Raw genomic sequence first — 10,251 nt, 5'->3', positions numbered from 1 at the left:
CTCACCTCAGAACACCCCTAAGGAGGGGAGCGCCAGGCACCCTTTTCTCTGCCCTGCACAGCCATCAGGCTCCTTAAACGGCATCAGAAGAGCGGCGATGGGGATTGTGATTCCAACCTGGAAAGAATGACGGAGTCAGGGCACAAGTCCCTCACATTTCTTAGCAGCACTTTTACGACAGCTGACAGCCGGCGTGTGCTAGTTTCTTGGGTACAGACTGGCAGGCCTGAAGATGCATTGCTGCTTGTTTGAAATGCACTTGGGAGCTTGCCTGCCTGCTTCAAAACAAACCCGGCCAGACCAAGGGCACAGCCGAGTCCTCATCAAAACGGAGACGCGCCGTACGGCCGTAACAACTGAAGGCAAGCAGAGGTACCCAAAGGTTCACAGGGCAGACACTCCACGGAACTCACTGCAGACTAGAAGGGAAACATGATTATTGAAAAGTTAGTACTCCCTGCAAACTGAACCTGTCTGCAAGCTGAACATCCCAAGAGGCTGCAGAAACACGGACTCAACACCTTAACTGATCTTGTGAGGAGCTGCGACAGTAACAAGCCTTACTTGTTCCTTACACCTGGCCACGTTGTTGTGGCCGCTGCCGGTTTCGCCTGTGGTCCCACAGTTAAATCACCCGCGGGGGGTTGGACGTCTCCGTAATACTTTTCCTGTCCCGCTGGTTGGTCCCAGGTTCCAACCCCTTTCACGCACGCCCGTGACCTCTCTTTGAGGAGGACAAGTGCTGCTGGACTGAACCTCTGGGTTTCCCAGCCCCGTGAACTAAGCAGGCTCCGGCTCCTGCTCCTGCTCCTGCTCCTGCTCCTGCTCCTGCTCCTGCTCCTGTAAGGGAAGTTTTCACAGGAACTGGCCTCATGACTGATGGGGGCCACCCCTAACAGGTGCGGCAAAATTTCAGATGGTCTTTATTGACCTGAAAGCCATGGTAAGAAAAAGACCCAGAACTGTGCCTTATTTCAACCCTAACTTCTCCTGGTGGGTCTCAGTCCATTACACTCAGTACCTCTTCCACGGCACCTTCCCTCAGCTGTGGCCTGGGCATCTTCTTCCTCTTGAGTTTGGTGTCTTGAGCCTGTTCAATACCTTCAACTCCGTGCTCTGGCCTTGAAGGAAAATTTCCAGTTGGCCAAAGCCACATGGGTCAGCATTCCCCAGCCTTATGACACCTGGAAGTTTTTGCTCCTTTTAGTAAAAGGAGGACCTTTCAGAGAGACCTTGTTCCTGCCTCATTTCTGAAACTGTTTTCTTTCATATAGTTTCATCCAGCACTCCTTCCCCTCAGATGCAACTCCACGGCACCATCGAGCAGATCAGCTCTATAAACAAAGGAGTACAGATTTCACTCGCCTTGGTTTTCTACGGGAATTGTGCTCCTTCGCCTCCCCAAAATCCTAATCATTACAAACTAAGCATTTCTATTATGTCACGGTAATTTCTGTCCTATCATGGTCTCCGTTTATTTGAAAGCTACGAGAAACGCAGTGTTAGTTCTCTTTTGAGCTTTTGGAAAAAAGCTTTTGTTTATCAACACGTAAAGGGCGAGTGTCAGGAGGATGGAGCCGGGCTCTTCTCGGTGACAGCCCATGATAGGACAAGGGGCAACGGCTGCAAGCTGGAGCACGGGAGGTTCCACATTAACATACGGAAAACCAAAAACTTTTTCCCTGTGAGGGTGACGGAGCACTGGAACAGGCTGCCCAGAGAGGCTGTGGAGTCTCCTTCTCTGGAGACATTCAAAACCCGCCTGGACGTGTTCCTGCGTGACCTACTCCAGGTGGTCCTGCTCCAGCAGGGGGGTTGGACTAGATGATCTTTCGAGGTCCCTTCCAACCCCCGACATTCTGTGATTCGACCTGTGAGCTTATCAACGCAGAAGACTTAGAGATGAAACAAAAATTAACTCAAATGCAAACATTTTATTATTCAACTTATTTCAAAATAAATATAACTTTTACAACATGTAAAAGCCCTAGGGGTGGGGGATTAATTGGGATGCAGCCGAAAGCGAATCTGAGCTATGATCTCTTGTATTTCTTCCGGCGACAGCTGGCTAACGAGTGTGTACAGCACCAGCTGCCCCAGCAGATGTTCGCTAGGAAACAAAAAAGAAAACCACAGATGAAGGTGAAATGACAAGCTCAAAAGAAAACCACCAGAACCTATTGCCTACTTTGAATCCAGAGTCGGATTCAAATACTTGCTTACCGTGAAAATTAACAAAATGAACTGGGTGATCTTACAATAGAAATGAACGTGCACTGCATTACATAGCAAAATTCAGAACAAGGAAAAAGAAGGAAAAAAGAGCTGTCCCAGCCTCCCCCTTATGGCCATGTCCTCTGCATTACCTCGGCACGGCCGATGGACAGACGGCATTAACAGGGTCCGTCTCCTCCTGGCCCCATGATGGTGCCTTCCAATGGAAAAAAACATCAAGTCATTAAAATGGGAAGCAACACCGCATCAACATGAACTGCAAGCGGAACCGTTCGAGTGGTGGCGATCAGCAGTTTGAGCAGAAAAGGCGGCTTTTCCCCCCGCGCTGAGCCGGTCCCTCCGGGAGCTGAACCCAGCGAGCTCCCCAGGGCAGCTCCGGAACCAGAGCTCCCCGGGACCTCCTCCTCACGGCACCGCGCCGGCAGCAGCTCCGGGGCACCGCAGGGAGGGGGCTGTTTGGCTCCCGCTGCTTCCCCGGGGAACTGCCCCAGCCCGGGACGACACACTCGCAGCCGCAGCTTCCCGAGACCCGCGTCCAACGGCAGCTCGGCCAACCGCTCGGCTGCGGAGCTCCCGCCGGCGGCGGGCTGCGCGGAGCCCGGCGGCAGGCCCGGCCCGGGGGCAGCCCCCACCTCCAGCCCCTCGCCCGCCCGCCCGCCGGGCTAGAGGCTGCCCAGGCAGCCGGGCGGCCCCGCGCCCCCGCCCTCGGCGCCGCCGCCCTCGCCGGTACCTGGGTGCCGCGGCGCAGAGGGCCCGTCGCCGCCGTCGCCGCCGCCGCCGCGGCCGCCGCCGGGAGGGTCGGTGCGGCGACGGCCCCCGAAGAGGAACCGGCCCCCGAAGAGGAACCGGCCCGCGGCCGCCGCCGCCCAGCGCCGCCCCACGGCCGGGAGAGGCGGGCGCTGCGCGGCGGGGCAGGGCTGCGGAGGGGCGGGGGAGCGGCGGCAGGAGGAGCGGGCCGGGGAGGAGGAGCGGCAGGAGGAGCGGGCCGGGGAGGAGGAGGCGGGCGGGGCCCGGCCGGGGCCCAGCGCCCGCCGCGCCACCGCCACCGCCACCGCCACCGCCACCGCCACCGCCACGGCGGCCGCCGCCAGCGCCGCCAGCAGCGCCACCGCCGCCAGCTGCCCCGCCGCCATGTCCGCCCTCGGGCAGCCGCCGGCAGAATGAGCCCGAGGGCCGCCGCGTCGCCCGCGCGGGGCCGGTTGCTGCTGACGCCACAGTGGCCGTTCCCCGGCAGCGCGGCCGCGCCCTGTCGCGACAGGCCGCCGGGCCGGCAGAGGGCAGCGTCGCCCTGCGGCCCGCTGTCCGCCCGGAGCGGGCGCGGGACGAGGTGCGGGGCCCGCGGGGAAGGCGGCCCCGTCCTCCTGCTGCCGACGGGCTTGTCGGCTGCGGGGAAGGCGGGAACGGACACCTCCTCGGGGAGAGAGAGGGAGAGGCGGGAGAAGGGGCTTCGCCGGCTTCACAACCCCTGCCCAAACCGGTTACTTCCCGAGAGGGGATGTCTCCCTTCGTTATGGCATTGTAGTATCATCGAAGTTTAAAAGCCCGAGTCCCTTTGAAAAGGGCCAGGGGAATCCAAAGTCACTGGAGAAGAGCAGATTTGGTGACTAAGCTTTGCTTCTTTCAGAAATAGGCCAGCAATTACACTTTACAAGATCTACAACTGTCCCGTTGCCCCTGTTTAACAACTGTAATACCGGTCGCAGCAGCCAGGGCTGCTTCAGAGTTAAACCTCTCCCCTGGAGTTGGCTTTGCAGTCCATGCCTAGGTAGAGATGTTGTTATCCCCTTTTTTCAGTGGAGAACCCCGATCAAAAATGGATGCTTTCTCAACCTTCTCCTTCCTTTTGACAGAGCACCTCCCTCACTCTGAAGTCTGAGCCTCTTTGACCTGAACTGGCTCCCAGCCAACACGAGAGAAAGGCTCTGTAGGCGAACGCTCTGCTGTGCAAAACACACCATCTGCCACAAAAGACTCGAAAGGAGATGTTGGGAATTCCATTTGAAGGGACCTCTTCCTCATGACGTAGCAGTAGCTCATCAAGGCACTAGTTTTTAGTGGGAACACCACTAGTTCAACACAAAGGAGAGGCAGCAAGCCAGGCCCTGTCAAGGTGCGAGCACTGGGGTTTGTTTCCTCTAATTGTAAGGTATTGGCCTTACCAGCTGCCACTGCTGCCCAGGTTGCTAATGGTTTCAGCAGGAGAAGAATGAGAAATTTCCGTCGGAAATAAGACGGACGATCGCAGTGGGCTTTTTGCTTTTGACTTGGGTGACAGCGCACAAGGCTGACACTCCATGCTAACTGCTGCTCCACGCTGGATGACAAGGGCGGGCACCTGGTTACACGGCTTGTGTCTGGCCTCTGTGGCATTGGGGCATGTGGTAGAGACAACGCTGAGGAGGGGAAGTGTCACGTAGCAGGGCGAGTCTTCCACGGGGTGAGAAACTTGACAGACGTGTGCTTTGCAGGCCCCCAGGCGATCGGTCATCTGTGAGCTTGCTCAGTCAAGCAGTGCACTCCTCCGGCTATTCCCATGGGCTCGTGAAGCCAAAGGAAAGCTTCTGCTCCCTTCAGAGAGCTCTGCAGCAGGTAGTTAAGGCCAATGCTCTAAGAGCAGAGAGGAGTCCTTGTCTCTGTCATCCCAACAGCAATCTATAACAAAGGATTTCTTTCTTTCCTCTCTGTTCACTGCAGCTGCTCTTGCTGTGAAAGCCCACGTCAATATGACTTCACGGTGCAGCCACTGGAGAAGATCCCATAAATATTTGGGAATAAAAATCTTTTAAATTTTGGGGGGAATAAATTTGTAAAGAAAAATTAATCTTAAAACTTGTACATGAAGCTATGCCGTTGCTAGAGACCGAAATAATATACACTGCATAGTTCTTGCTGTTGTCTCACCTGGAATTGCTACCCTGATACCAGCAGTAGCGTTCATCGAGTGGCAACACAATGGCTTGGGCAGTGTTTCTGTTTCAGGTGACATCAGCTTCAGAAAGAAACACGGCAAAGTTTTCGCGCTGCAGTTTCCGAGTCTTACAAGATGCTCCAATGGCCTAAGTGAGAACAAGGGGGTTTGGGGACTTGACTTTGGAAAAACTGTTCCACAGCGAGAACCCCAGAACCCCGAGTGACACCTGCAGTTTATTGTTCAAAGATAAAGATCCCCACGGTTTTATCACAGGGAATCAACGGCAGTTTTAAAAATCCGGTTTGGAGTAGACGTCATCGCAACGAAAAATGTCGAAACTAACCAACGGCCGTGGAAAAAAAAGGCTGCCCAGTTTGCCTGCTCCAGTAGCTGTTGCTTGACCTGTTCAGCCCAGGGCTGAACTCTGAGACGTGGGTGGAAGAACCTGACGATCCTACATTCGTGTGTCCGTGGTCACATACGCAGCCCTAGATGGGTTGCCAACCCACTTCTTCAACTCCAAACTGCAGCAATTCAGATCCTCTCTTCAAAAGCATCCCTTCCCTGCACCCCGTTTACAATTTGACGCAAGGCGTTACACAACTAATTCCCAGTGGGATTGCTTGGACACCCTGTAGCTGACAAAAAGTTAAAAAAATCCAAACGAAACTCTTCTGTACAACACTTTCAGCAGCGTGCTTCCGTCTCTCCTCTATCGCCCCCTGGAAAAGATGGGTGAACCCCCAAAATTCCTTTGAGTATCGACTCAAGCAAGCCGACTGTCATTCTGTTCATTCCTCCGGCTTGTTTCTGCGCTACTTGGGGCAGCCTCGAGATTCCTGGAAAGAACAGACACTGCAATAATTCTCATTTCTAGTAGTGTGTGCCAGGAGTAGCTGGAAGGGGCAGCTTTGCTGAGGGCCTCTTTAAACCTTGTCCACCTGGTTTCAATCAAACCATCCAAAGAAACAGCAAATGTCTCCTTCGGAACAGCTCTTTCTTACTCATCACAACACCCAGTTAAAAGTAAATAAATGGGCAGAAGTCCCATGGCCTGATGTCATAAAGGCTGTCAGCTCTGATTCCTGGTCTCACCTCAGAACACCCCTAAGGAGGGGAGCGCCAGGCACCCTTTTCTCTGCCCTGCACAGCCATCAGGCTCCTTAAACGGCATCAGAAGAGCGGCGATGGGGATTGTGATTCCAACCTGGAAAGAATGACGGAGTCAGGGCACAAGTCCCTCACATTTCTTAGCAGCACTTTTACGACAGCTGACAGCCGGCGTGTGCTAGTTTCTTGGGTACAGACTGGCAGGCCTGAAGATGCATTGCTGCTTGTTTGAAATGCACTTGGGAGCTTGCCTGCGTGCTTCAAAACAAACCCGGCCAGACCAAGGGCACAGCCGAGTCCTCATCAAAACGGAGACGCGCCGTACGGCCGTAACAACTGAAGGCAAGCAGAGGTACCCAAAGGTTCACAGGGCAGACACTCCACGGAACTCACTGCAGACTAGAAGGGAAACATGATTATTGAAAAGTTAGTACTCCCTGCAAACTGAACCTGTCTGCAAGCTGAACATCCCAAGAGGCTGCAGAAACACGGACTCAACACCTTAACTGATCTTGTGAGGAGCTGCGACAGTAACAAGCCTTACTTGTTCCTTACACCTGGCCACGTTGTTGTGGCCGCTGCCGGTTTCGCCTGTGGTCCCACAGTTAAATCACCCGCGGGGGGTTGGACGTCTCCGTAATACTTTTCCTGTCCCGCTGGTTGGTCCCAGGTTCCAACCCCTTTCACGCACGCCCGTGTCCTCTCTTTGAGGAGGACAAGTGCTGCTGGACTGAACCTCTGGGTTTCCCAGCCCCGTGAACTAAGCAGGCTCCGGCTCCTGCTCCTGCTCCTGCTCCTGCTCCTGCTCCTGCTCCTGCTCCTGCTCCTGCTCCTGCAAGGGAAGTTTTCACAGGAACTGGCCTCATGACTGATGGGGGCCACCCCTAACAGGTGCGGCAAAATTTCAGATGGTCTTTATTGACCTGAAAGCCATGGTAAGAAAAAGACCCAGAACTGTGCCTTATTTCAACCCTAACTTCTCCTGGTGGGTCTCAGTCCATTACACTCAGTACCTCTTCCACGGCACCTTCCCTCAGCTGTGGCCTGGGCATCTTCTTCCTCTTGAGTTTGGTGTCTTGAGCCTGTTCAATACCTTCAACTCCGTGCTCTGGCCTTGAAGGAAAATTTCCAGTTGGCCAAAGCCACATGGGTCAGCATTCCCCAGCCTTATGACACCTGGAAGTTTTTGCTCCTTTTAGTAAAAGGAGGACCTTTCAGAGAGACCTTGTTCCTGCCTCATTTCTGAAACTGTTTTCTTTCATATAGTTTCATCCAGCACTCCTTCCCCTCAGATGCAACTCCACGGCACCATCGAGCAGATCAGCTCTATGAACAAAGGAGTACAGATTTCACTCGCCTTGGTTTTCTACGGGAATTGTGCTCCTTCGCCTCCCCAAAATCCTAATCATTACAAACTAAGCATTTCTATTATGTCACGGTAATTTCTGTCCTATCATGGTCTCCGTTTATTTGAAAGCTACGAGAAACGCAGTGTTAGTTCTCTTTTGAGCTTTTGGAAAAAAGCTTTTGTTTATCAACACGTAAAGGGCGAGTGTCAGGAGGATGGAGCCGGGCTCTTCTCGGTGACAGCCCATGATAGGACAAGGGGCAACGGCTGCAAGCTGGAGCACGGGAGGTTCCACATTAACATACGGAAAACCAAAAACTTTTTCCCTGTGAGGGTGACGGAGCACTGGAACAGGCTGCCCAGAGAGGCTGTGGAGTCTCCTTCTCTGGAGACATTCAAAACCCGCCCGGACGCGTTCCTGCGTGACCTACTCCAGGGGGTCCTGCTCCGGCAGGGGGGTTGGACTAGATGATCTTTCGAGGTCCCTTCCAACCCCTGACATTCTGTGATTCGACCTGTGAGCTTATCAACGCAGAAGACTTAGAGATGAAACAAAAATTAACTCAAATGCAAACATTTTATTATTCAACTTATTTCAAAATAAATATAACTTTTAAAACATGTAAAAGCTCTAGGGGTGGGGGATTAATTGGGGTGCAGCCGAAAGCGAATCTGAGCTATGATCTCTTGTATTTCTTCCGGCGACAGCTGGCTAATGAGCGTGTACAGCACCAGCTGCCCCAGCAGATGTTCGCTAGGAAACAAAAAAGAAAACCACAGATGAAGGTGAAATGACAAGCTCAAAAGAAAACCACCAGAACCTATTGCCTACTTTGAATCCAGAGTCGGATTCAAATACTTGCTTACCATGAAAATTAACAAAATGAACTGGGCGATCTTACAATAGAAATGAACGTGCACTGCATTACATAGCAAAATTCAGAACAAGGAAAAAAGAGCTGTCCCAGCCTCCCCCTCATGGCCATGTCCTCTGCATTACCTCGGCACGGCCGATGGACAGACGGCATTAACGGGTCCGTCTCCTCCTGGCCCCATGATGGTGCCTTCCAATGGAAAAAAAACATCAAGTCATTAAAATGGGAAGCAACACTGCATCAACATGAACTGCAAGCGGAACCGTTCGAGTGGTGGCGATCAGCAGTTTGAGCAGAAAAGGCGGCTTTTCCCCCCGCGCTGAGCCGGTCCCTCCGGGAGCTGAACCCAGCGAGCTCCCCAGGGCAGCTCCGGAACCAGAGCTCCCCGGGACCTCCTCCTCACGGCACCGCGCCGGCAGCAGCTCCGGGGCACCGCAGGGAGGGGGCTGTTTGGCTCCCGCTGCTTCCCCGGGGAACTGCCCCAGCCCGGGACGACACACTCGCAGCCGCAGCTTCCCGAGACCCGCGTCCAACGGCAGCTCGGCCAACCGCTCGGCTGCGGAGCTCCCGCCGGCGGCGGGCTGCGCGGAGCCCGGCGGCAGGCCCGGCCCGGGGGCAGCCCCCACCTCCAGCCTCCCGCCCGCCCGCCCGCCCGCCGGGCTAGAGGCTGCCCAGGCAGCCGGGCGGCTCCGCGCCGCCGCCCTCGGCGCCACCGCCCTCGCCGGTACCTGGGTGCCGCGGCGCAGAGGGCCCGTCGCCGCCGTCGCCGGGAGGGTCGGTGCGGCGGCGGCCCCCGAAGAGGAACCGGCCCACGGCCGCCGCCGCCCAGTGCCGCCCCACGGCCGGGAGAGGCGGGCGCTGCGCGGCGGGGCAGGGCTGCGGAGGGGCGGGGGAGGAGGAGCGGCAGGAGGAGCGGGCCGGGGAGGAGGAGGCGGGCGGGGCCCGGCCGGGGCCCAGCGCCCGCCGCGCCACCGCCACGGCGGCCGTCGCCAGCGCCGCCAGCAACGCCACCGCCGCCAGCTGCCCCGCCGCCATGTCCGCCTTCGGGCAGCCGCCGGCAGAATGAGCCCGAGGGCCGCCGCGTCGCCCGCGCGGGGCCTGTTGCTGCTGACGCCACAGTGGCCGTTCCCCGGCAGCGCGGCCGCGCCCTGTCGCGACAGGCCGCCGGGCCGGCAGAGGGCAGCGTCGCCCTGCGGCCCGCTGTCCGCCCGGAGCGGGCGCGGGACGAGGTGCGGGGCCCGCGGGGAAGGCGGCCCCGTCCTCCTGCTGCCGACGGGCTTGTCGGCTGCGGGGAAGGCGGGAACGGACACCTCCTCGGGGAGAGAGAGGGAGAGGCGGGAGAAGGGGCTTCGCCGGCTTCACAGCCCGTGCACAAAGCAGTCCCTCTGCCCAGCCTAAACAGCGCTCAGGGCCCTCCCCTGTTTGTAGCAGTCTCGCATTTGGGATGGCAGAAAGCAGCAACACGCTTGTTTCGTGGCTCAGGAAAGGGGAAAGTCGAGGGGGAAGAGAGGGAAGTCTGCTGTAGCATTCACTGACTCCTGCGGTGCAGGAACTAGTGCCCAGGCCCTCAGTGCATGTCTGACTCTCTGGCCACACACAGGTGCAAGGATAAGGAAGGAAAGCAGGAGGAAGTCTACAGGGAAGCACTGACTGTGAAAATTCTGATCATGATAGGAACTTGGATGATCTCCAGAAATGAAAGGGACTAAATACCTCACCCTACCAGCGCTGCACACGGCCAACTTTTCATGTAAACTCTACAGTCTCCTAGA

The 10,251-nt window shown here is 56.3% G+C and overlaps 1 long non-coding RNA gene across 1 annotated transcript; it reads right to left on the bottom strand.

The window, feature by feature from the left end:
- Window positions 1-8,162: 8,162 nt before the first annotated feature.
- On the bottom strand, window positions 8,163-8,681 carry LOC147415068 (uncharacterized). Its single transcript, XR_015183569.1, has 2 exons — window positions 8,605-8,681; window positions 8,163-8,358 (listed from the first exon to the last, which is right to left on the bottom strand). It is a non-coding gene; the product is annotated as an uncharacterized LOC147415068 (long non-coding RNA).
- Window positions 8,682-10,251: the final 1,570 nt, after the last annotated feature.

This window comes from Leptosomus discolor, chromosome 7 (assembly GCF_034619465.1).
Source record: "Leptosomus discolor isolate bLepDis1 chromosome 7, bLepDis1.hap2, whole genome shotgun sequence".
NCBI lineage: Eukaryota > Metazoa > Chordata > Aves > Leptosomiformes > Leptosomidae > Leptosomus > Leptosomus discolor.
The sequence above is the reverse complement of the archived record's forward strand: the minus strand, read 5'-3'. Positions and strand labels throughout refer to the sequence as shown.